General features: G+C 42.2%; 1 protein-coding gene and 1 long non-coding RNA gene across 6 annotated transcripts in view; one reads left to right on the top strand and one right to left on the bottom strand.

Annotated features, from left to right (window-relative positions):
* DLGAP1 (DLG associated protein 1) overlaps positions 1 to 26,511 on the top strand; it is a 762,891-nt gene that overhangs the window by 386,025 nt on the left and 350,355 nt on the right. The gene's annotated exons all lie outside the window — the stretch shown is intronic.
* The window catches only part of LOC145534450 (uncharacterized), a 343,726-nt gene that overhangs the window by 68,854 nt on the left and 248,361 nt on the right, over positions 1 to 26,511 (bottom strand). Inside the window, exon 5 of one of the 5 annotated variants that reach the window (XR_014074620.1) lies at positions 25,031 to 25,214. The exons of the other annotated variants lie outside the window; for them this stretch is intronic. This is a non-coding gene — a long non-coding RNA (uncharacterized LOC145534450). The remainder of the gene's footprint in view (positions 1 to 25,030; positions 25,215 to 26,511) is intronic. 5 annotated transcript variants of the gene reach the window in all.

Below are 26,511 nucleotides of genomic sequence, written 5' to 3'. Positions count from 1 at the left end.
AATGAAAACTATTAAACACAACAAGCCCACAGCAAAAGACTTTGCTTTCTTCAGTTCGTGCTTTTTCCTGTTTTCCTTTCGGAGTACCAAGACTCATTAATGTAGAGGCCCAGAGTTCGGTTCCTGCTCTGGGTCAGTGCTGCAGACTGAAGTCTAGGTGGGGAAGACAGACCTCAAGGTTGTGCTCTAGCTACTGAAAGAAGCAGGTGGGGACGGCAGTTCTTTGAGACTGACTAGGGGTGCAGAGGTGGGGCAGCTGTGGAATCAGAGGCCAACACAGCTGTCTCAATGCTTGATTGGGCCTTAGTCCCGTATTCCAGCATTCCTGGCTTCAAGAAATAAATGTTCCACAGCAGGACTAGAAACTGGGCTGGAAGCAGACCCATAGGCCCCAGGGTGTAGGCTTCTCTGGGATCTGCAGAGCTTATGCTCACTTCTTAAATCCCACTTCATATTAAAGTGAATTTTAGTTACGCTGGGGGGAAAAAACTTCCTTTTGCTTATCTTTAATGTTAATAGTAATACTAAGATACCTGCAGTGTAACTTAATATCCTTGGTTCTAATCATTGTTTCGATTTGCATTTCTCTAATAATTAGCAGTATTGAGCATTTCTTCATGTGCCTGTTGGCCACCTGTATTTCTTCTTTGGAGAAATGTCTATTTAGATCTTCTGCCCATATATTTTTTAGTTGGGTTGTTTGTTGTTTTGATTGAGCTATATGAGCTGTTTGTGTATTTTAATTGGAAATTAATCCCTTGCCAATCATATGGTTTGCAAATATTTTCTTCCAGTCTGTAGGTTCTAGATTTTGTTAACCTAGGGTTAATTAACTATGACTATTTTGCAGCCTCATAACAGGTCAAGATGTTTATTTCTATCTTTATTTTCACTTTAAAAAAAATTCTCTCCTCCAATTAAAAATAAATTTTTATGAAGTAAATTAAAAAAAATTCTCTAAAAGGTACATCACTTTTTTTTTTCAAACTGGTTAGTCCAGTATTTCTCCCTCACCTCCCATATGTTTGCAATACACATTTGCTATGATTTGTAGCAATGACATTTGTTGTAGCACAGCATTTAACAGTTGTACCTGAGTACCAAGTATGTTCAGTACCAAGGGGCTCTTTCTTTAGAGGACTTTTTATTGTTATTGGAGCCAGTAGGATCAAGTTATATAGTAACAAGAAAACTAGAATGAAAACTCCTTTTTAGTTACCCTATTTTCCTAGACCTCAGGGTTTGAAATGCAAACAAATCATCTCATATGTTCTCTAGGAGACTCAAAATGAAATCTCTGATCAGTTAGTGAAATCACATTTTTATATGAAATAAAGGAGGGATAAATCGCTTGAGTACAGTGGGATTCAACTCATCTTAAATTCGGCAGTTTCACTTTTGTGATATATTTGCTTCATCCTGCTCTGAAAAACTAAGTTCTGTTGCTCTACCTACAATGACAAACATTAATCAAACTTGCCAATATTATTAAGCACTGATTAAACGCCCACATGCTAACACAACAAACCTGCTAGCTTCTCTGCATGTGCCTCTACCTTAACACAGACAAGATAGAAAGAGGGCCATTATTTTTTGGCCATACCGTGTGGCATGTGCGTGCATGCATGCTAAGTCGCTTTAGTCATGTCTGACTCTTTGTGACCCCATGGACAGTAGGCTGCCAGGCTCCTCTGTCCATGGGATTCTCCAGGCAAGAACACTGGAGTGGGTTGCCATGCCCTCCCTGCAGGGGATCTTTCCAACCCAGGGATTGAACCCGCGTCTCCCACGTTGCAGGTGGATTCTTTACCGTCCAAGCCACCAGGGAAGCCCAAGAATATTGGAGCAGGGAGCCTGTCCCTTCTCCAGGGGATCTTCCCAACTCATGAATCGAACCAGGATCTCCTGCATTGCAGGCAGATTCTTTACTAGCTGAGCTACCAGGGAAGCTCTGCTGTATAGTAAGAGACCTCTTTGTGATTGTCTGCCATTTAATCTTCAAGAAGGAATGACTAAAGACTAATTTAAAGAATTATTGGATGTGTTAATTGACCAACTGATAATTAGTGAGATTTCTAATAGAGCTCCATAATGTCAGGTTTCCCTGGTGGCTCAGATGGTCGAGTATGCCTGCAATGCTGGAGACCTGGGTTCGATCCCTGTATAGGGAAGATCCATAATATTAGGGTACTCTAAAGTTTGGTACATACAAATTCAAGTATTTTTACCTGCAGAGATAAACTACCTTAATCTTCAGTATTTTTCCTCTTAACATTCTCAGAGCAACAAAATCCAGTCATTGTTTTCTTTGAATATTATTAGGGAAAGTAATTTTCTCTTTCATAATAGACCCTTGTCTTCTCAATGCTGTTCATTCATTAGTTGCCTCTCTCTCCTTTTTTGTCCCATCAGCCTGTTAACACCTGCAACAGATATCTTTTAGAAGAAAATTGGAGGAAGAATGCTTTTCCTCAAAAAATCAGTTGTTTTGTTTGTTACCAGTTGTTTGTTGTTCTGATTATTGTCTCCATAAAATTGGGCAGGGAGAAGGAGACATTTAAAACCTCCTTTCTAGAACTTCCCTGGTGGCCCAGTGGTTAAGACTGTGGCTTCCAGTGCAGGGGGTGAGGGTTCAATTCCTGCTCAGGGAGCTAAAAATCTCACATGTCTTGTGGCCAAAAAAAACCCCATAAAACAGAAGCAATATTGTAACAAATTCAATAAAACTTGAAAAATGATCCACATCAAGAAAAAAAATCAATAAAAATTTTAAAAATTAAAACCTCCTTTCCTTGATATCACTTATTAGATGTTCCAATAGAGGTTTGATCCAGTATGATGATTTAATGGTGTAAGAAAAGGTATTTCGTTCGAATTTCAATTATCTCTACTTTTTCTGGATAATATTTGCACAAATAATTGAATAGCAGTTCTAAATCATTCTGCAGACATTAATGTGCTCTTTCTAACACTGAATAAGACTATTATTTGTCTTTTGAAGTCCAGGAATATAAATATGAAGATGCTAACTATTTAAAATGTCCGTGATGGTTTTCTCTAGGTAAAGAGATAATACATGATATACATTTTTTTTACCTTTCTGTATTTTCAAGTTTTATTTAAGATGTGCATTCAGCCATTGTGTTCATCAAATGTCAGTCAACTGACTGCCAAGAAACAAATGACAGGCTGGCTGAAGGGACTGTAAAGAAAACAAGATGGACATGTACTAGAAATTTTGCTGCACAAAATAAAAGAGATCAATAGCTTGAAAGTGGTATGAAATTGAGCCAAGATTTAGCTTTTCCTTTTAAGATGAAAGAGCCTCTTAACCATGATTAAATGCTGATGGAAAGATACTGATGGAGGGTGATGGGTTTAAGATACAAGAGAAGAAGAGGCAGAGATGAGGACCCGGTGAACTTATGCTTATGTTAGAGCAATTACAGCTCCCTCCTCTAAGCATCATCAAAGGAGGAAGGATGTGATGGAGTTAGGTACCATGTTCAGGGTAAGTGTTAGGAATCTTTTCCAGTAAGTTATTTTACCAGTGAAGAGTAAGAGGTTAGGATGATTTGTTAGGAATGATTAACAAGTAGGCAGAAAGAATGTTCAAAACAGCTCCTGGGAGAACACGGGGGAGCGGTGACAAGGAGAACGTGGGCCTCCACTTGGCATCCGGTGTCCGGTGCAGCCGAGAGTTATACATTTATACTGCGACCAATCTGTACAGCTGGGTGATTTTCTCAGAAGCGCTCGACAGTCTAGCTTACATAATGGAAATAAATAAACCCCCAATTTTTAAATAGCTTCACGTCGTCTGAAGCCAAAAGTAGACTCAAAAATGCCTTAAGCCAAAATAACCAAGGACAGGTTTCAGAAAATGGAACAGAGAGTGACAAACACCACCATTACCTCTATGGAGCTATCATTCCTCGGTAACCAAGGAGGATTGAGTCCAGGACCCCAGTGGATACCAAAACCCACAGATGCTCGAGGCCCTTGTATCAAATGGCATGGTGTTTGCATAGAACCTACGCACATCCTGTCAGACAGTAAAGAATCTGCCTGCAATGCAGGAGGCCAGGGTTCGATCCCCGGGTCAGGAAGATTCCCTGGAGAAGGGATTGGCTACCCACTCCAGTGTTCTTGCCTGAGAATTCCGTAGACAGAGGGAGCCTGGCTGGCTACAGTCCATGGAGTCGCAAAGAGTCAGACATGACTGAGTGACTAAGACTGTCACTTTATACACATCCTCTTGTATACTTTAAATCATCTCTAGATTACTTATAATACCTAAGACAACATAAATTATACGAAGGTAGTTGCCAGCATGTGGCAAATTCAAGTTCTGCTTTTGGAACTTTCTGGATTTTTTTTAAGAATATTTTTGATGTGCAGTTGGCTGAATCCACCAATGCAGAACCCCAGACATGGAGGGCTGACTGTATGTGTTGTCTTCTCCTTAGATACTGTCAGTCTCAGATGGAGCTTAGATGAATGAACCTCCTGGGTGACAGCCTGCCTCCCTCCTTACCAGTGGTTCTCAAACTTAAGCATGCACTAGGATCATCTGCAACATGGACTGCTGATTCCGTTTCTGACTCAATAGGTCTGGGGTGGGGGATGCAATTTACATGTCTAATAAGTTCCGGGATGCTGCTGAGGCTGATGGTCAGACACCACATGCTGAGAACCACTGTTCTAAAGCAGATATATGTAGTGGTTAAAGTTGCCAGAGTTTCTGTGTTCAGGATCTGCTTCTCATTCACTGCTGATTCTCTGCATACCTACCACAGTGCCTGGCATGTAAGTGACACCCAGTAACTGCTCAGAGAAAGAGAGGCAAACCAGCATCATGAGAATGCCCTCCATGAATGTGGCTGGCACATTGCTCTGTGAACGCAGAGAGGCACTTTCACATACACAGAAGTATTAACTCATTGACACATCTCTGACAAAGGAATAAAATGCCAAGTTAGTGACATACCCTAAGTTCCTAAACTAATAGCATTTATTTCAGAATCTGATCTTAGTGCCATATAAAGATAATAGAAGTCACAACTAACTACAAGTATGAGTGAGCACTAGTTACTCAGTTGTGTCCAATTCTTGGAGACCCCATGGACTGTAGTCCGCCAGGCTCATCTGTCCATGGAATTCTCCAGGCGAGAATAGTGGAATGGGTTGCCATTTCCTTTTCCAGGGGATCTTCCTGACCCAGGGATTGAATCCTGCATTGCAGGCAGATTCTTTATCATCTGAGCCACCAGGGAAGCCCCAATTTCAAATGTAGATCTTTCCAATGAGAAATTTTCACAAAATATAGTATTTGCTCCCTTACCCCTGTATGCAAGGCATCGTATTTAGTACCTGGAGTAGGAAATAGCAACCCACTCCACTATTCTTGCCTGAGAAATTCCATGGAGAGAGGAGCCTGGAGAACTACAGTCCATGGGGTTGCAAAGAGTCGGACACAATCGAACTCATATTTAGTACTATAGTCCCCACTTATGGAAAAAGTCTTAAAAAAAAAAAACAAACAAAAAACTGGTGCCTAGCTACTGACAGAGCTAGGACCACAGTCTCTTAATTCTCATGAAGTCACCACTGACCTACGTCTTGCCAGGTCCCCTGGTCAGTCTTCTCTGCATCTCAGTCAGCAGTTTGAACCAGCTAACTAGTTCTTTTTTAAGCCACTCTCTTCTCTAGGCCTTTTGCTGCTTGGTTTCCCTTCCACTTCTTTCAGAAACTCCTGCTCTCTTGTCCACTCCTGGACCTTGGACCGTCAGAAGGCCCCAGGTAATTCTTGCCCTGACCATCTCACCCAGTCCTGGGGCTGTGGACAATGCTAGAATGCCAAGGTCACCCTGGGCATCTGCAGCCCACACTTCCCTCATGGCTCCACACTCACTCATCCAGCTGCCAGCCTGGCATCTCCATTTGAATACCCAAAGAGCATCTCAAACGTCAGAGGTTCAAAACAGAATCCTCATCTGCTTTAAACCTCCTTGTCCTCAGTCTTATTCCTTTCAGTAGATATCACCCCTGTGTATCAGTTATTCAGGCCAAAATTTTAGGCACCATCTTGGATTTGGTTGCTGTGCTGACTTTTGCACAAACCCCTTCAGTCAACTTTTGCTCCCAGTCTTTCTGGACCAAATTCTTGGTACCATCTCCCCTTTGGCAGCCACAGTGGAAACCACCTCCTCTCTTCCTTTAATCCACTTCAAGAGCTCCGTAACTTCCCACTCACCTCCACTGGTCCATGCTCCACTAAGCAACTGGAGTGATTTTGTCTTAATGTGAATCAGACTCTAACAGTCCTCTGATTGTAACCTGCCAAAGGCTCCCCCACCACACACAAATACAGTAAAATCCAAGTCTCTTACCATGACTGTAGGACACTACTTCTCTCCCCTCACCTTCCACCACTACCCTACCCAGCCAGCCAGTGGAATCTCAGCCACTCTGCCCTTCCTTCTCCTTCTTGAACATAACAAGCTTTTGCCTTTTACAGCTGCTGTTCCCTCTGCCTGTGGTGTCTCCTTCCAACCCCTTTTCGTACCTATTCGCCAGAGTGGTTCTCCACCACCCCATCACTCTCTATCCCACTTTTATTTCCTTGCAAGCACTTACTTAAAATTATTTAAATCATTGTTTATTTAAATATGTATCTGTATCTGGCAACTGGAATGTCAGCTCCAAGCAGGCAGGGATTTTGTCTTTTTCATCCCAGATCACTTAGAACATTATTTAGAAGATTGTACACCACAAAAGCATGTTGAATTGATGAACCTTAAGTCTGTTTTTCTTCTACAACACCATCCTGGTGCCTCTTAATGTATCAGTTTTATTTCATAATTTGATCATAGTCAACCCTAATATCTGCAAGATGAGTTGTTCCCAACTCCACACAAACTCCTTCTGACTAGTATTTTTCAAATGTTACAAGCAAGAGCAGGTTTTTCATTCAGGTCCTCAAGGATATTCTAGATAGACTTCAACTTGAGAATTAATTGAAGTTCCCACACTGACTATATGCCCTCGCTCAAAAATATTTGATGGTGATTATATGCTTTTTGGTGTCGTTCAGTACTTTGTGCTCTGAATTTAGGCCACAGAAAATAAAGAAAGGTACCATGCCTCAAGTTTTGTACAGAATTGTGGGGGGTTTTGTTCTATGTTTCAGTTCTATTACTATAGCATTAAAAACAACAGAAATCTCCCTTTGTCTGGGTACTTGGGGTTTGAAATATAAACCAGAACTTGTGCTCTGTTTTAGATTTGGAATTAACCTAAACTTGGCTACATTTCCCACCACAGACAGTTAATTCTCTTAGTAGACTCTTTTTTTTTAATTGGGATATAGTTGCTTTACACTTGTGTGCTGTCCAATTGCTGCTGTACAATGAAGTGAATCAGCTGTGCGTAAACATATTTCCCCTCCCTCTTGAGCCTCCCTCCCACTCATCACACACCCATCTAGGTCATCACAGAGCACCAAGCAAATATTGTATATTAACATAAATATGTGGAATCCAGAAAAATGGTACAGATGAACCTATTTGCAGAGACACAGAGAGAGAATGGACATGTGAACACAGGTGGGTAAGGAGAGGGTGAGATGAATTGGGAGACTAGGATTGACATATATACACACTACCGTGTGTAAAATAAGTAGCTAGTGGGAAGCTGCTGTATAGCACAAGGAGCTCTTAGCTCTTATAAGCCTGCAGGGATAGAAGATTCGTTCATCCCAATTAGACTATACTAGTTAAGACTCCCTCATTTTCATACTAAACCCCCTTTGTCCAAAGGTTTGTACTTTCTTCTTCTATTTACATGCCACCTCTTAAAAACCCTTGCGTGATAAAAGCTTCCACTGGTTAAAACAAACCTCATGCTCTAGTAATTCCTGAAACACTAAGTGTATTGAAAGCTACGAGGCTTCCCTGGTAACTCAGCTGGTAAAGAATCTGCCTGCAATGCAGGAGACCCTAGTTCCATTCCTGGGTCAGGAAGATCCCCTGGAGAAGGGATAGGCTACCCACTCCAGTATTCTTGAGCTTCCCTGGTGGCTCAGATGGTAAAGAAATTGCCTGCAATGTGGGAGACCTGGGTCCAATCCCTAGGTTCGGAAGAGCCCCTGGAGAAGGGAACAGCTACCCACTCCACTGTTCTTGCCTAGAGAATCCCATGGACGGAGGAGCCTGGCAGGCTACAGTCCATGGGGTCGCGAGGAGTCGGACACGACCGAGCGACTTGCACTGAGTCACCCGAGTGTCCCCCGAGGCCTGCCTTGCACCTTTGCGGTGCTAGATCTCAAGAGCATATAAACTGGTCATGCTTCCTTTTGCTGATACTCCCTTTTCCTTCAAGGCTGTTGCTCGTCAGCCTACTCTTCCACAGTGGTTTTCCCAAAGTGCCAGCATTGAGGTGTGTGCCCCTGGGGGATTCATATACCATACTGAGGATCCGCATGTCTACCCCCAGACCCCATGCTGCTAGAGTTGCTCATGTGGTCATCTGCCTGTGGGGATGTGTGGATGCCCAGGGACACCTCATATACCACAGATCCAAAGCCAAGCTCATTATCTTCCTAACTTCACTGTCAGGTCTACTCTGACTCCTTTCTTCCCGTATGGCATCCCTATTCACACGATGGACACAGGTCTGTGACCAACCATGAAAAACACTGAATTGTTTCCTTAGCTTCTACCCATAATAAACTGATTCCTGAATGACATAGACTCTACTAAAGATATGACACCTCTGGCCTGACCTCTCCTTTCCACCTACACCACCACTTTTTCCTAAAGTAATTTATCTCACTTTTTAGTGTTTTTTGACAAGATTTGAGGGTGGATGGGTATTCTACATACATACATATTCGAAAGTCATATCTTGACCTCCTCTTCCTAACTTTATCTAAGGAATGACTCCTATGGCAATGTAGGTAGTCTTGTTTGATGGAAATATGAGCTACACACACATGCAATTTTACATTTTCTAGTATCCACATTGTAAGAGTAAAAAGAAACCAGTGACATTAATTTTACTACATTCAATTTAAGCCAATGCATCTAAAATATTAAAATTTCAAACTATAAATTACATTAAAAATTTTAATAGATCACAGTCCTTTTTCTTTGTTCAGAGTCTTCAAAAGTCAAGTGCTCAATGGCCTCATGTGGCCAGTGGCTATTATATTTGATGACATTATTATAGGGGGTGAACTGGAGTGGGGTAAACACTTATAGGAATTGATACATTAATACCTATAGCATCAGTGAGTGATAAGGCTATATGTTAAGATACTGGCACTGAAAACAAAGAACCAACCCATAATCACACTGGAAAATATGAAGGGAACAATCAGGAAAGAACTTACAAAGCTGACAGAATCAAACTGAGGATAAGACCACAGCCCAAATAAGAGAGATGTTGTTCAAAAGGAAAACCTTACAATAGAGGGCAAATAATTCCTGGAGATCAAATGCACAGAATCACGATTATAGTCAAACATCCTGTATTATATATACCTGAATTGCTCGAGACCAGATCTTAAATGTTCTCACCACAAAAAAAGAAATGATCATTATCTGATGTGATAGAGGCGTGAGCAAACACTAGGGTGGCAGTCATCTTGCAGTATATAAGTGGGTCAAATCAAACACATTGTACACCTTAAACTTACACAATGTTACATGTCAATCATATCTCAAGTCAAAACAAAACAAAGCGTCATAGCCTAAAATACACACACGAGAATGGATCTTCAAAAATAAAGTTAAAAAAAAAAATCCCCAAGAGCTAGAGACACACTGTTCCAGGCACTAGACAGGGCAGGTGAGTCAGTAATTAAGACAGAGCCTTGGGAAGAGAAAGGTATGCAGAGCATCTCATCTTCATGCATCAGAGCATCTCTGAGCCCAGGTAGCTATGACTCCCTCCTCCAAGCTAAACGGCTCAAGAACTGTTGTCTCAACTAAGTGAAAGCTTTTCTGCTGGTTTCTTTTTAAGAGAAACAGACTGGAACCTGGGGGAATTAAATGGGGCCAATGAGGCTGGTGTCAGCCACAGGACAGGGCACTGAGGATGTATTTGGAGGTGGGGACTCTAACAGGAGCAGCCCCCAGGCTTTGCTGCAGGTAAGAACGGATTCCTTTCACCCACCTTGCCCTCCCCACAATGATGGAAGGCAGACTGCTGAGATCAGAACTCGCATTAATGGAGAAAGTTAATAGGGTTTCTTATTTCAGCTCAGGAAGCTCAATCTTCAATCCTGTCCTTGAATGTAAGTGTGAACAGAAAACCAAGAATCCTCAAGCTTTGAAAGAAAACCCTTCATAGAGAAACATCGAATGCAACAAATTGAAGAACTCACTCCAAGGAAACAGCGTCAACAGAAAACGAAGACAACTTGAAAATAAACATGAAAACAAGATAATCCTCCTCCTCAAATCTTCAATAATATTTAACAAAATTAGAACAAGCTACTATTTTTTAAATTCCTGGGAACTAACTATATGGTCATAAAACAAATACAGTTTAAAGATTGGCGAGCAGAAATGAATGTTCTGGAAGGGATCTCTAAAATATCATGTAAACAAATGTTGGGATGGGTAGAAGGGGATGAGTCAGGACATGCAGAATAGGAAATAGAGCCAAATCTTAGACATCTGTCTAATAGGAGCTTTAGAAGAGCAGACACTGAAGGAAAGAAAATGCTGAGTGACTTTAAAGAAAACTTCCCTGAACTGAAGGACACAGCATGGTTCAGCTCCAGAATATTCAGATATAAATAAATATGCATATATAAAGTCTTCCAGACGAAGGGAGGGGTAGACACAGATTAATTACAAGGGAGTGAGGAGCAGGTGGGCCAGACTTGTCATCAGTGACGCAGTGTCAGCACGCTTGGGGCTGGCCTTCCAAGCGTGGAGGGTTAATGAATAGTAGCTTGTGTCTCATTCATACTCAAATGTAATGTGGGAAAACAGAGTGTACTGAATAAACTACCAAATGAGGTCTTTTCTCAAAAAAATAACTAGAGAATTTATTTCGGCAAATGAATCCAAGGAGGAGGAAGGAATAAGGGCATTAGAAATACTACTACAGGGAAAGTCTTACCATGAAGGTTTAAATGCCTGATTGTACATGGTAAAATAGAAAATAAAGTCTCATACTAAAATTCCCAGATCTTTTCACAAAATCAGTATGGCTAGGGTATTATCTTGATTCCAAGGAGGATCAAAGTATTAGATGTCAGGTGTCACTATCACCAGGAAAGCCTTTACTGTTTGTGACTTGGAGTCTAAGGATCTGCCCAATCACATCAGCAACCCTCATCCAGTTCTGACACCAGAGCAGCGGGGACCACTGGCCCGGGTGCCCTGCTTTAGAAGGTCCACCATGGCCTTCCTCTGGCTATGCCCCCCACAGCAGCATGAGGAGTCTGTGCGCTCCCCAAAATCCACACTTCCCATCACCCCACCTGTAAACCACACTCCATGTACCTGGGAAGCTACAATTCCCAGCCAGACTGCCCTGAACCAACCTCCATGCCTGCCTAACTCTTCCCCAGTTCGCCACTGCCCCCCCTCACCCCTCACCAGTGCCCACACCCCTCTGAGGAAGGCTGGCCAGGGGATGCAGCTTGCAGGGAGTGGGGGGTTTTGGCAGAGCCTGGACTCAGATCAGTGTGCCCACGCGCATCCCACTGACAGCACGGGACGCATCCAGTGTGGGAAGAGAGATGAGCGAGGACCCTCATTTGTGTCCCTGTTCTAAGTCCCCGGAGTGTTAGGGACTGGGCTCCCCTCGATTTCAGCAGAGCAAAAAAAGGCGGGGAAGGGAAAAACAATTCAGTAGAGGAAGCAGTGGGGTTGAGAGCAGTGTTTGAGAAAACACCAACCTATTTGGCTATTGGAGAAGGAAGAGATGAAAGCGCTCAGAGGTGTCGGGAGGTTTGTTGCATGAGGTTACAAGTGGCCTAAACAACAGGTATGCTCACTACTGCACACAGCACAGGAGGGAGGCCCCACACAGTTTCCTCCACTGGCTGCACGACCCCCTCCGTAACCTCCTCCCTCCCTCCCATCTCTTTCTCTGTGGTCATTGCACAGCTTGGCCTCTTCGGCCGTTGCCCTCAGGGGCCCAGAATGATGACACTAGTCCTGAGGGATGTTCTTAGACAATGATGTCCAGAAGCAGGAAAAGAGCCAGCCTGTCTTGGGGTCCCTTTTATAGAGTCTGACAGGTTCCTAGAAGCTCCCTCACCCCCCAGGTCTCACCTGCCAGAACCCACCACTGGCCAGAGAAAGTGTCTTTCCCCTTAGCCAGCACTGACTTTGGCTGATACCAGTGTCCCAGGCCACCGGGACACTGAACCAGACCAAGGCTCTGTTGGCCAGGAGAGGGGCTGTGGCTCCTGGGGGAGAAGACCAGAGGGCCAAGGACTGACACTTAGAGCGGGAGATCTGCAAGTGGGATCGCCAGACCCACAGCATCACCTGGAAACTGATTAGAAATACAAATGCTCCCACTTCGCCCCAGACCTCTGAAATCTACATCTGTGGGAGTGGGCCCAGCAATATGGTAACTAGGGTTCCCAGGCAATGAAATTTCTTCCATGTTTGCACTTAGGTTAGAGAATCATGGCCTGTGCTCCCCACCGCCCTGACTATCAGGATGAATCTGCAAAGCAGAAGGAAGAGGGGAGCGAGCATATATCTGTGAAAGCCATCCAGGCAGGAAGGGGAGAGTTGTTGGCGGCATCTAAGGCAGTAAAGAGGCCTGGGTTTTACTTAGAGAGCTTAGGAGGACAGGAAATTGATCAACTGAACCCAAAGCAGCGACACGACACTGCAAGCGAAGGGCTTAAGGGAGGCCTGCGCAGCGTAAAGGCAGAGGAAAAGAATCCAGTGGAAAACTGAAGAGACAGGAAATGAAGTAATCCTCAGGCAAGGACTTTCCCGGGGACAAGAAGGGAGAGAAATTAGTGCCGTGTGTTTCAACACCTGAACCACTTGATAAGTGCGACTGTTGAGCGTTTGGGATGCGGCTCATCTGAATTGAAATCTCCCATTGACATAAAATGCCCTCTGTACCCAAGCCTCAGATAAAAAGAGAAAATGGATGATAACCTCTCGGTAATTTTATACTGATTACTTGTCAAAAGAATAATGCTTTCTGATAGTTTTAAATGTATTCTCAAAATTAATTGCCCCTCTTTTTCTTTTTTAATGAGGCTAGCAAAATTTTCACTTGCATTTGTGGCTCACATATTGTTTCTGTTGGAGAAGCCTGGTCTAGAGTGAAAGAAAGTCTAATACGTTTGAAAAAAAGAATGTAGAAATGTCAGGTCAACATAAGGCTCTAAGGAAAACACCACATACAGTTGTTCCAAGATTCTCCTCGTGTTAAATTATGTCTTACAATATTGAGAGAAAAAACGTTTCTGCCCCTTAAAAAGGAAACAAACAAACAAACAAACCCTAAGGAAGTTATAAAGATACAGAAGTTAACCGATAAAAGACAGGCTACTTATTTAAATCTGTCAAGGAAGAGATGAGTTCATTGAATGAGGATATAATTTGTTGATGAAATTTCTTCCATGTTTGCAAGAAGTCTCCAACTAGTAGGTTAAGCTAAACTACTGGTGGATAAAAGAAGGAAAAAGACCAACCATCATCCCTGGCTTTTTTGGGTTCATGCTCAAGCAGAAAGATCAAGGTGTAAGAATAAGATGTCCAGCAGTCTTCTGTGTGATGTTATAGGTGAGTCTATCTCAGAAATGCCTCAAATGTCTATGAGGACTTGGGAGTCCTTAGGGACCTAGGGAGAGTCTGGTACTAGTGACTAAAGCAAATGGGAGGACAGTGCTCACTGGGGGCTTTTTTAAAAGGCAACTTATTGCCTCCTGCATAAGTGTCACTCAAAAACTTCCTCGCAATGCTTGGAGGGTACACAGGACAGAGAAAAGATGCTGCAGAAAATAGGCTATTTATAACTCCATATTGTCAAATTTCTCAGAACCTTCAAAAGCTTTTATCCTCAATAGGATTAACTTACAGCAACATGGATGGACCTAGAGATTGTCCTGCTAAGTGAAGTAAGTCAGACAAAGACGAATATCACATGATATCATGATATCACTTAAATATCATATGATATCACTACAAAAAAGATACACATGAACTTATTTACAAAACAGAAGTAGACTCACAGACATAGAAAAAAAACTTACAGTTACCAAAGGAGAAGGCCGGGGGTGAAGGGATAAATTGGGAATTTGAGAGGAACAAATACACACTACTGTACATAAAATGGGCTTCCCAGGTGGTGCTAGTGGGAAAGAACCCACCTGCCAATGTAGGAGATGTGGATAAGAGACACAGGTTCGATTCTTGGGTTGGGAAGATCCCCTGGAGAAGGGAATGGCTACCCACTCCAGTGTTCTTGCTGGAGAATCTTATGGACCATGGACAGAGGAGCCTGGCAAGCTACAGTCCATAGAATCACAAAGAGTCAGACGCAACTGAAGTAACTTAGCACGCATGCACGTATACAAAATAGGTAAACAACTAGGACCTACTGTATAGCACAGGGAACTATATTCAATATCTTGTAAAAGCCTATGATAGGTGATGGAAAGGAATCTGAAAAAAATATGTTTATATAGATATGTATAGATAGGTAACGAATCACTTTGCTGTACATGTGCCAAATTGTAAATCAACTATTCCAAAAAAAAGAGGATTAAACTGTTATAAACTTTCTGTTTTTCAAATTGTGAACTGTTTATCTCCTTTCTCTCAATCTTCATGTGTTTTATTGGCCAATCCTAAGTACTTGACTTGGCTAAGAGACTACTTCTTGCTCATTGTGTAGTATGTTTTTTCTTCTGCCATATTGTATTTTCTCTTATTTTCTTTTAATAATAGCCTTGAAGTTTCCACTACAACACCAGACTGTAGTTCTCCTCTTTGGTACACTGTCCCGAGAGCTCCATCTGCCTTGGTCTCCTTGGACTTGTCTGGAGACAAGTCGCTACAAGGCAACTGACTACAGTGTTCTTGCCTGGAAAATCCCATGGACAAAGGAGCCTGGTGGGTTATAGTCCATGGGGTTGCAAAGAGTCGGACATGACTAAGCAACTAACACACACACACGTGCGCGCACACACACTAGCAATTTATAGACCCTCTGAGAATTTCCTAATCTCGTATTTATCATTATCTTAAAAAGTTCCTTCACGTGTTTCTCAAAGACAATTCTGAGACTTTCCATTTATTTAAACACAATGCTGTGGAACTAGAGAGATAAGTCAAATAACTTTTTGCTTTAAAATCAGTAAGTGTGACTGGAAGTTTCTAGTGTGAAATGGTTTTCTTATTTTACTTATTAAAATATTGTTCAACTTGCATTGAAGTACATTCACTGTTTGATCTGTCACTCATCCTATTAATCATCTTCCAGTGTGTCAGTTAAAATAAAACCTGTTCACACCACTTAACATCAAATACCATGTTTTGACAGTTTGGTATCAGAGGCTTCTGAACAGGGACTGTCCCCTGCGGGGCCCTGAGTGGCATTATATAAACATGATTGTAATTTATGATGAGAAAGGAAATGTTTTTAAGATAATCTTTTTTAGGAAGAGAACTTAATTCTAAAATATGTTTGATCTTTCAGTTCTCTTCAGTTTTTGTCTTTTCAACATTTGACCATTTCCTTCCTTATAGTAAAATACCCATGCATTCGCAAATGATAAACCACTGCCTATAACCTTTATACACTGAGAAAAATATATACATTTACCTAATGTTGAGGGCAAGAGATGAAGTGTCTTCTCAAAATAATAATGTTAAAAAGAGTTTTCCTTCTTCAGTACAGTCCAACAGAGATAGATAAAAAGGCCCAACCAAAAACTTTTGGATGAAAGAATTTCATCTAAGCCATGGAGTCCATTCTCTTCAGCCATTTCTTTCCATCTAACTAGAGCCTAGTTCTAGAGGCTGGGGGCTGTGCCTGGCCTGACTCAGCAGTGGAGGCAGCAGGCCAGCCACGGTTCCATGGTGTAATGATGAGCACTCTTGACTCTGAATCCAGCGATCCAAGTTCAAGTCTCAGAGAGCCTAGTTAGATGTATCACCAACTCAATGGACATGAGTTTGAGCAAACTCTAGGAGATGATGGGGGACAGGGAAGCCTGGCATGCTGCAATCCATAAGGTCACAAAGAGTTGGACATGACTTAGTGACTGAACAACAACAAGAGCCTCAGTTCAGTTCAGTCATGTCCAACTCTCTGTGACCCCATGGACAGCAGCATGCCAGGCTTCACTGTCCATCACCAACTCCTGGGGTTTACTCAAACTCATGTCCATTGAGTCAGTAATGCTATCCAACCATCTCATCCTGTGTCATCCCCTTCTCCTCCAGCCTTCAATCTTTCCCAGCATCAGGGTCTTTTCAAATGAGTCAGCTCTTCACATCAGGTGGCCAAAGTATTGGAGTTTCAGCTTCAGCATCAGACCTTCCAATGAATATTCAGGACTGATCTCCTTTAGGATGGACTGGTTGGACTCCTTGCAGTCCAAGGGACTCTTAAGAGTCTTCTCCGACACCACAGTTCAAAAGCATCCATTCTTCGGCACTTAGCTTTCTCTATAGTTCAACTCTCACATCCATACATGACCACTGGAAAAACCATAGCTTTGACTAGATGGACCTTTGTTGGCAAAGTAGTGTCTCTGCGTTTTAATATGCTGTCTAGGTTGGTCATAACTTTTCTTCCAAGGAGCAAGCATCTTTTAATTTCATGGCAGTAACCATCTGCGGTGATTTTGGAGCCCCCCCAAATAAAGTCTGTCACTGTTTCCATTGTTTCCCCATCTATTTGCCATGAAGTGATGGGACCAGATGCCATGTTCTTAGTTTTCTGAATATTGAGTTTTAAGCCAACTTTTTCACAAGAGTCTAGTTTATAAGAATCTCAAAGAGATAACTAACAAGAGTTTTGCACCCAATTCCAAGGGGTCAGGGAATGGCTGTTTCCCCAAACCACCAAGCAATTCTCGATCACAAGCTCAAAAGGTTACAAGCAAGAGCTATATGAAATGACACCTGGGCAAGCTGTGACGGGAAGGCACAGAGCTTCCATGCCCCCTCCAGACATGTGTTTTCCAGCCCAGAAGCTCTCCAAACCCTGTCTTTTTGGGGTTATTTGGGTGCTTTGTTACATAGGCACAGTTGACTAAAATATTGTCCACTGGTGACTGAACTCAACCTCTAACCTTCTCCCATCCCCCAGAGGTCAAGGAGGGGGGAGTGAAGGTTCCAACCCTACAAGGTCATGGTTGGTTTTCCTGCCAACCAGCCCCCATCCTCAGATGTGGTCCAAAAAGGCACCTTATTAATATAACAAAAGACCCATGATAGCTCTCATCTCTTAGGAAGTTCCAAGAGCTTTGAAAGCTCTGTGCCAGAAAAAGGGATGAAATATACATTTCAAATATACTTTTCTCATTTCTCTAAAAGCTTACTGTGTGTGTATGTGTTATACTGATTGAAATATCAGACATTATCATCATTTAAGCATCAGTACCTCAATGGTTAAAATATTTCCATTTGGAACATTTAGAGTAGAACCGTGGTGAGAGAGTCAATTTCTAGATAGGCTGATAAAAAGTCCAGGGTCCCCCAGGAGGAGAGAGGGGTCTGGAGTTCTCAAGGAGGAGAAAAGGACAAACCCTTTTTTTCTACATTGCTTTGTCTTAGTCAATATAACAATGTATCCTACTTGAGAACATGTTTCTCCTTCTTGAGAACCTTCTGACTAATGTTCAAATGTATATTATGGGAGTGGGTCTAGTAGATCTTTCTATTGTTAGTTCTAATCTTATTTTCTTAAAATGTATATTGTGGGAGTGGGTCTCCTAAGACCTTTACAACCTTGAGACAGTCTTTTGATTTACTGTAATAACCAATTGAAAAAGTATATAGCTCGCTTGATGAGGCACTCTCCATCCCCCTTCTGTCTCTGTCAGAAGCTTTTCCTGTCCCTTTTTCACATTAATGAAACTTTGCTACCCAGAAGGTCTTGAGTGATCAAGCCTGGTCCCTGATCACGAATCCAACATCGTTCACTGTAAGCTATCACTGGGACATACCATTGCAGGAGCTAAGGAAGTCTAAAGGATTGTTTACTCAAAAATCTGAGCTAAAGCAGTTTCTGAAGACTTTTAATTTTTTAAAGAATTAGCTTATTTTCTATGCTGTATATTTGGTTTATAACTAATCGACCTGGAGAGCACTTTCGGTCTCCTAAGAGCTGAACGTAGAACCTAACCCTTGTAGAAACTCAGTTCCCTGATGGCTCAGTGGTAAAGAATCTGCCTGCCAACGCAGAGACATAAGAGATGAGGGTTCTATCCCTGGGTTGGAAAGATCCCCCAGAGAAGGAAATGGCAACCCACTCCAGTATTCTTGCCTAGAGAATCCCATGGACAGAGGAGCCTAGTGGGCTACAGTCCATGGAGTCACAAAGGTTCAGACACAACTTAGCAACTAAACAACAACAAAATACATAGATGAATTCTTCCATCGTTAAGTAGGCAAAGAACCCAGACAATAGAGGAACATGTCACAATCTGTCTTGAATGGTTTAGAGATTCAAGTGCTTATTTACTTATCATAAACTCTCTCTTACCTGTAATTTTATTTCATTGCTTATGATTCTGTGGCAATGAAGAAAAATTGCTCTGCATCCTCCAACACTGTTCGTACACTTAAAGATAATATTATTCACCTGATAACCGTCTTTCTTTATGTAAGACAGTCTCACTGAAGTTTGATAAATGAATATATGTTTAGTTAAGTGATCAATACTAATTTAGCCTTTTCTCTGTGAACATTTGCCATGGTTTTGTTTCTAATCTCCGCACACTCTTTTGCATCACCTCTCTCCTGGCTCAGCCAGTTGAAGCACAAAGTTCGTGGGATCAAGGCTGCAGGTTGAAGGTCAGCCAGTTCACTCTGGGAAAACCAACCCTTTGCGATGGTCAGAAGCCACCCAGGTATTTCTGTTCAGGTAACTGGTTAATGAGTATCACAAGGGAAGCCAGTCAGCAGTGTGATGCTAGAACAGCCTTTGCACCAAAAGAAAACCTGCTCCGAGGCTGTATGTAGGCTTGATCACATTAATGGAAAACCATGAGTTGAGGCGCGGTGAGGAGCCAGGTGGCACTAGTGATAAAGAACCCACCCACCAATACAGGGGACTTGAGAGACGAGGGTTCCATCCCTGGGTCAGGAAGGTCCCCTGGAGGAGGGCATGGCTACCCACTCCAGTATTCTTGCCTGGAGAATTCCATGGACAGAGGAGCCTGGTGGGTTACAGTCCACGGTGTTGCAAAGAGTCAGACAGGACTGAAGCGACTTAGCACACATGTTAAAGAGCCAGGGGGGTTAAAGAAAATTTCATTGATATTTGTTCATCTAGGATTTAAAAAAATAAAAGCAGTAAAAATCATCCCTGAAAGGGGAAATGCTTTTTTTCCTCCCAGGTTCTGATCTGAATTGAAGGTTAGTAGACTTTGGGGTCAAATGCTCTACAGATGGAGCATCTTAAAAACCAGCTAATCACTAGCAAGAATTTATCAATAATATGCCATTGGGAACTGTCTCCCTCTAGTGTAGCAATTTCTGCCATCCTGCATTTCCCATAAAATATCTTGATAATTCTGATAACCTGAGTCTTCAAGAAAATTACCATTCAGTTCATCGGTCAACTTTTCTCCTTTGAAAACCAAAGAGATTTTGGAATTACAAAGAATTTTAGTGGATGGATTTAAAATTAAGGTCAGAGTGCTTCCGTGGTGGCACTGTGGATATAAGAATCCACCTGCCAATGCAGGAGACACGCGTTCGATCCCCGATTCAGAAAATCCCACATGCTGTGAGCAACCAAGCCCGTGTGCCACAACTATTGAGCCTGTGCACCTAAAGCCCAGGAGCTGCAACTACTGAAGCCCAGATGCCCTCGAGTCAGGGCTCCACAATGAGAAGCCGCCGAATGAGCCCACAGCAACTAGAGAAGCCTCTGCTTGCCACAACTAAAGAAAATCCCACACGAAGCAATGAAGACCCAGCACAGCCAAAAATAAGTAAATAAAAAAATTTTTTAAAGTCAGAGAGTTAGATCAAACAGTAAATCAGTAAACAGCAGAAAAATGAAGATAAAGAACCAGCGTACCGGTTTCAACATACTTTGACAGCTACTTTCCAAAAGTTTCCTAATATATTCATCAAAAGACACACTTCACAGAAAAATTTTAAAGTCAACCATTTGAGAATTAAATCAATTAAAGTGTATCAGATGTCTGTTTCTACTATATTACGGTGATGTCCTCCTCCAGAAATATTATGTGTGTATGCCTATGTGTGCATTTGACGCTTTTGAGTGCTGAAATTAAAAACTACTTTGACAAAACTGCTGTTCATCACATTCTAATTCACTTATTTTGTTCTAGAGTATTAATACTTGAATGAGCTCCAGACAAATGATATTAGGCCTGAAGCATGGGGCATACATGTAGAAACAAGATCACCTTTCTTCAGTTGTTGCTTACGGTCTGCTGACCCAAAACTACTTGATGTTTTTCTTTTTTTTTTGGCGAATTAAGTTTTCTTTGGGACAAAATAAGGACTGCAGCCTGGGTGACAGCATCCTTGATTTTTTTTTTTTTTAATATGAAGGGCAGATAAGGTAACTTCTTACTTGAGTGACTGGCCTTCGTGTGCTATTGTTTAAGGAACAGTTTCTCACTTTTTCTTCCCTGCCCCCACGTTTGGATTCCTGTCCAGTCTGTCCATTCCTTGAGTGTGGATTACTGTTATCACATGTAGTAATTCACCTTGATATATCTATGCTTTTCTTTTAAAATGCTGACTTATCAAAATCCTCCGTTTTATTATAATACTACAATTAGAAAAATACCATGAACAAACAGCCCCTTTTGAGGACTGGTAGGGATGACATCCGGAGAAGGCAACGGCACCCCACTCCAGTACTCTTGCCTGGAAAATCCCATGGATGGAGGAGCCTGGTAGGCTACTGTCCATGGGGTCGCTAAGAGTCAGACATGACTGAGCGACTTCACTTTCACTTTTCCCTTTCATGCACTGGAGAAGGAAATGGCAACCCACTCCAGTATTCTTGCCTGGAGAATCCTAGGGACGGCGGAGCCTGGTGGGCTGCCGTCCATGGGATCGCACAGAGTCGGACACGACTGAAGCGACTTAGCAGCAGCAGCAGCAGGGATGACATCGTTGGCCTGGTGAATTTGTCTCAGACTAGGACAAATGCAAGCAGAGGTCAGAAGAATCACATTAAGCAGAAGTTGGAGCCAGTTCCTTTGCTGTCACTAGTTCCTAAGTTTGGAAATTTCTGTGCCTTTCTATTCTCATTCACTCCTTCAATTGCCTTGCATTAAGTACTGATGCTTACCCACTAAGCAAATAAAAACAATAGCAGAAACGGTTCCTGCCTTCACAGGGCTTTCTTATGCAGTGAGAGAGAGAGATCCTTTTAACAATTCAGCCAGCTGGAGTGGACTTAAGTGTGATATGCAGCTGGGGGTAGGCAGGGTCTCTGTGACTTGACTGTAACTTAAAGTATTTGGTTCCATGAGGAGGTGCCAACTGACCCCCTGTTTGAAGGATGAGAGGAGTTAACTAGGCAGGCAAAGAATATCGTTGAATGATGAAATATTGACTTCTGCCTCTTTTTTGGAGTTCCTGCCCTGTTAGGTTTATTAACTAGTCCTGTAAGATTATGAGGGATGCTCAAGCAATTGTACGCTGAGTTATAGGGAAAGAGCCCTGATCAGCTTGTTCTTGCACATGGAGATATTTAATTGGTAGCTTGAAAAATCTTTGCATAATGTGAACTTCTCACTCTGACTTTGGATCTCTGATATTGTTTTAAACCTGCATCCCTTCTAATGTTTCTCCTAGCATATATTAATACCATCTGTGTTTTAGGAGTTAAATAAATGATTTTGTTTTCCTTAAAACAAAATATCATGTGGACTACAAAATGTGTAGACACGTACTCCTCAGTAAGATACATTTTTTCCAATGTGATTTATGTTACTATTTAGTCTAATTATTACTAACACCTCACCCATCCTTTAAGTGATCTTCTTAGGGAGAAAATAACAGATTTCTTTTTGAGAACAAAGAATAAACTAGTATCTATGCCAAAGATTTTATCTATGTGATATTCAATGCAAACAATTAGGTATTACATTGAGTCAACCACATGCAGTCAGTTCAGCGTGACATAACTCAAACGATGTTGTTGTATAAAGGAAATCAACCCTGAATATTCATTGGAAGGACTGATTCTGAAGCTCCAATACTTTGACCCTCTCATGTGAAGAGCTGACTCGTTGGAAAAGACCCTGGGGCTGGGAAAGACTGAAGGCAAAAGGAGAAGGGGACAGCAGAGGATGAGATGGTTGGATGGCACCACCGACTCAATGGACATGAATTTGAACAAACTCCAGGAGACAGTGAAGGAGCCTGGCATGCTGCCATCCACGTGGTCACAAAAAGTCGAACACAACTTAGTGACTGAAGAACAACAATGTAGGGAAAAATGCATTGTTTAATAAAGAAAAGATGTTCTGACTATAGAGTAAGGTGATGGAACTGTAACAGCCAGAGTCCTGTGAGGAAAGCAGAACCCACACCACATGATTCAACAGAGGTCGGTTAATATAGGGAATTGGTTACAAAGAGGGTGGCAAGAGCTGAAAAACACAATAGCAGCAGGAAACCTACATCACCCTGGAGCTGGGGGTGGAGACACAGAAGAAAGATGTGTAACCAGAACCCAAAGCCAGAGCTGTGTGGCTTCTGCAATAACCGAGGTCACAGCAGCAGAGACAGGGAGAAATACCCTGACCTAGCCCTTCAGTGTCTTACCAAGTTTCCCACCAACCTGACCTAACTCAAAACCAGTTGCAGGGAAGGCTGGGCATGGAGTTTGCCACTAGCTTCATGATGCAGAGCAGGGGAAGGACAGACAGATGACTGGCTCAGAGCTAGATGATGCTGATGGTCCCCTGCCTAAGGATTCCAGGCACTAGGACCGTGGATGCTTCTTTTTCTTAACCTTTTCTCTGAAGCTGTCTTTTCTCAGAGCCACTTTTATCTGTTCCTTACCAAATGTGTTATTTTTTCCTTCTATACTTTCACCAATGTAGGCGTCGGTGCTTGGCTAGTCCCATGTTTAAAAAAAACAAAACACCAAACCAACTAGATTTACTCGTCTGCAGTGCTTGAAAAGCCAGGCTGGAGACATATCCAGGCAATACAGAAGTGCAGAGTACAAAGAAGGAATTCTATGAAACCCTAACAGCAGCAGGGGACTGGGCAACTAGTCTGTGTGTGTGCATACACTTAGTTACTCAGTCATGTCAGACTCTTTGCAACCCCATGGACTGCAAGCCCCAGGCTCCTCTGACCATGCGTTTTCCCAGGCAAGAATACTGGAATAGGTTGCCATTTCCTACTCCAGGGGACCTTGTGGACCCAGGGATCTAGCCTTTGTCTCCTGCATCTCCTACATTGGCAGGCAGAGTTTCTACCACTGCGCTACCTAGGAAGCCCAACTAGTCTGTGTACTTCGTCGCTCAGTCGTGCCTGACTCTTTGAAACCCCATGGACTGTAGCTCACCAGGCTCCTCTGTCCATAGGGATTCTCCAGGAAGGAATACTGGAGTGGGTTGCCATGCCCTCCTCCCACCCAAAGTATATAGACTGGAATGTAGTGGTTATGATGGGGAAAATGGTGGGTTTAGGGATTGGGGGCGGCGGTGGATGGAGCATGGCATCCCAAACCTCCCACCCTCTACCAGCCTGCCTTCTCTATTGTTGAGGTCCATTCGAGGAATCTAACACAGAGCTTTATCCCATTCATCATGTAAGGCTGCCCCCTAAAGATATCAAGAACTTAGTGGAAAATCTTATAAATACATCTTCAAATCAAGGCAGGAAGTTCCAAAAGCATCATGTCAGGGTTTAAATGAAATGAGACAAATGTGATTAATTGTTTCATTGAATCAAAACTTGGTGTAAATTTTAGCAGTGACTCAGATCATTTCTGGCATCCTCTGTTAGCAGCAAGTCAGAACCTTTAATTAGGAGTCACTGTAGTCCACAGAGAAAACGATAGGACTTTTCCAAAAAGGTTTTCGTTGGTTAGAGGCCAAAATTAATTTTAATACTTGATAATTTTCTTCAGAGGAACTATTCTTTTAAGATTTAGTGTTGTTCATGTGTTTGTTTCAGATTTGGAAAATTCTCAGAAAAAAATCTTCTTACTGATATGATAATGTAAACAATCTGATCAAGTAATAAAATATAATTATAATTGGTCAAATCTGTTTCGAATTGGCTTGGGAGGCAATTTCTTAATGTTTGACTTTATAGAGGAGATGTAGATTTTTTAATTTAATTTTTGTTTTATGGTGGAGTCTAGTTGATTTACAATGTTGTTTCAGGTGTACAACAAAGTAATTCAGTTATACATATGTCCATTGTTTTTCATATTCTTTTCCCATATCGGTTATTACAGAATCTTGAGTAGAGTTTCGTATACCATACGAATGTTGATTTTTTTTTAAATTGACACCTGTTGCTATGGACACATGAGTCAAGGCCCTGGAGTGATCTGGTTTAATAAACAATATGAAGCACAGAGAACAAATGCACCAAACCATAGACTTCTTGCCTCATAACTCCCTCCCGTATTGTCAGTTGAGCAAAACCACCCTTGCCCTGCCATCTGAGACAGCAGTGGAGAATAAGGAGGCTTTTATGGGAGAAACTCATCATTTTTGATCCTTTTAAAATTGTCTGTGCTACTAAAAGATTTAAGAAATGATTGGGGAATAAGGTAATCTAAGCTATGAAACCCCTAATCAGACAAATGACGATAGTAAGTTCACCTGCTATATAGCTTTCTGCCAGCATCAAAACCATCATCGGGCATCCTTAAGATCAGAGTGTGAGGATGCAGTTTCCTAGAAGATGAGGTGGCCAAGGGCATCATCCCCAGTCTTGGCTTCTCTAATAATTTTCATCCACAGTGATTCTCAATGTGTCATCTAAAATGATCTTGGGCATCTGTTCCTGGAACAGTACATTAATACTTTCATTATATTGGAAGGAAACCTCATTACTTGAAACTATTGCTTTACAGAAAATATGAACTCTCAAAATCCCATAAGAAGATGCTCTTATGTTCCTTTTATATGAAACATACTCAGCAAGTATATTTAAGAATTCTTGACGGTGGTTCTTTTCTCTTTGAAAAAAATTTACTTCGACCTTCACTTTCACCTTTTTTATATCTACTTAAAAGTTAGAACTAACCGTACTGCTCAGGGTACTTCCAAGCCCTACATCCTGCCCCCAGCTACACTATCTTTTAAGTATGTTCCCAAACTATGAGGCATGGAGAGTGGTATGTCTGTTGCTTCAGGATGCTTCTGTCTTATCAGGTGGTTCATGCTTTGGCTGACAAGTCCTACTTTCTTCCTCAATCACATTATTGGGTACAGTGGTAAAGAACCTGCCTGCCAATGCAGATTTAAAAGATGTGGATTCGACCACTGGGTAGGGAAGATCCCCTGGAGAAGGAAATGGCAACCCACTCCAGTATCCTTGCCTGGGAAATCCCATAGAAAGAGGTGCCTGGAGGGCTACAGTCCACAGGGTCGCAGAAGAGTGAGACATGACTGAAGCGACTTAGCGCAGCATGCAACACAGACATATTCTAATAGACAGTATTACTGAGCTCACATACCAGGCACTGTGAAAGATTTTACATGTATCGATGTTAGCTCCCTTAATCTTCATGTCAGTCTGATGATGTAGATACTGTTACTATTCCCATCTTAGAGACAGGGAAACGGAGAAGCACAGAGAGGTTAGTAGTCAAGGGTAGGTGAGATTCAGACCCAGGCTCTCTGGCCTCAGAGTCTGGCTCTGAGACTCTTACCTCAGATGTAAAGAATTGAAAGGGTTTTTGAAAAGAAAAGAAATATGATAAAAGGCTACCCCATTGTTTGTTAAAAGCAGCCAAACTCAGTTGTTAGGGAGTCACTATCACTGTTTCCTTTGGAATACTGTAGACAGGTTCCAATCCCACTGTGCCTCTGCAGACGACTGGATGGGTCCCTCTGTCCACCCCAAAGGCACAAGGTAGAAGCACACCAGGGACCCTCTTGATGACAATGTGATTCTTACAGATGGCCCACAGGCACACGGAAAGATGCGCAACATTACTGTTAGAGAAATGCACGTCAAAGCTACAGTGAGTTACCACCTCACACCAGTCAGAATGACCATTAAAAAGTCTTCAAATAATAAGTTTTCTGAAGATACCAAAATCAAAATAGTGCCTCGTCATTAAGTGAACCCAAGC

Source organism: Giraffa tippelskirchi, chromosome 14, assembly GCF_054371585.1.
Source record: "Giraffa tippelskirchi isolate mGirTip1 chromosome 14, T2T-mGirTip1v1.2.pri, whole genome shotgun sequence".
In the NCBI taxonomy this organism is placed as follows: Eukaryota; Metazoa; Chordata; class Mammalia; order Artiodactyla; family Giraffidae; genus Giraffa; species Giraffa tippelskirchi.
Note: the sequence above shows the minus strand (reverse complement) of the source record. Positions and strands in the feature narration are given on the sequence as shown.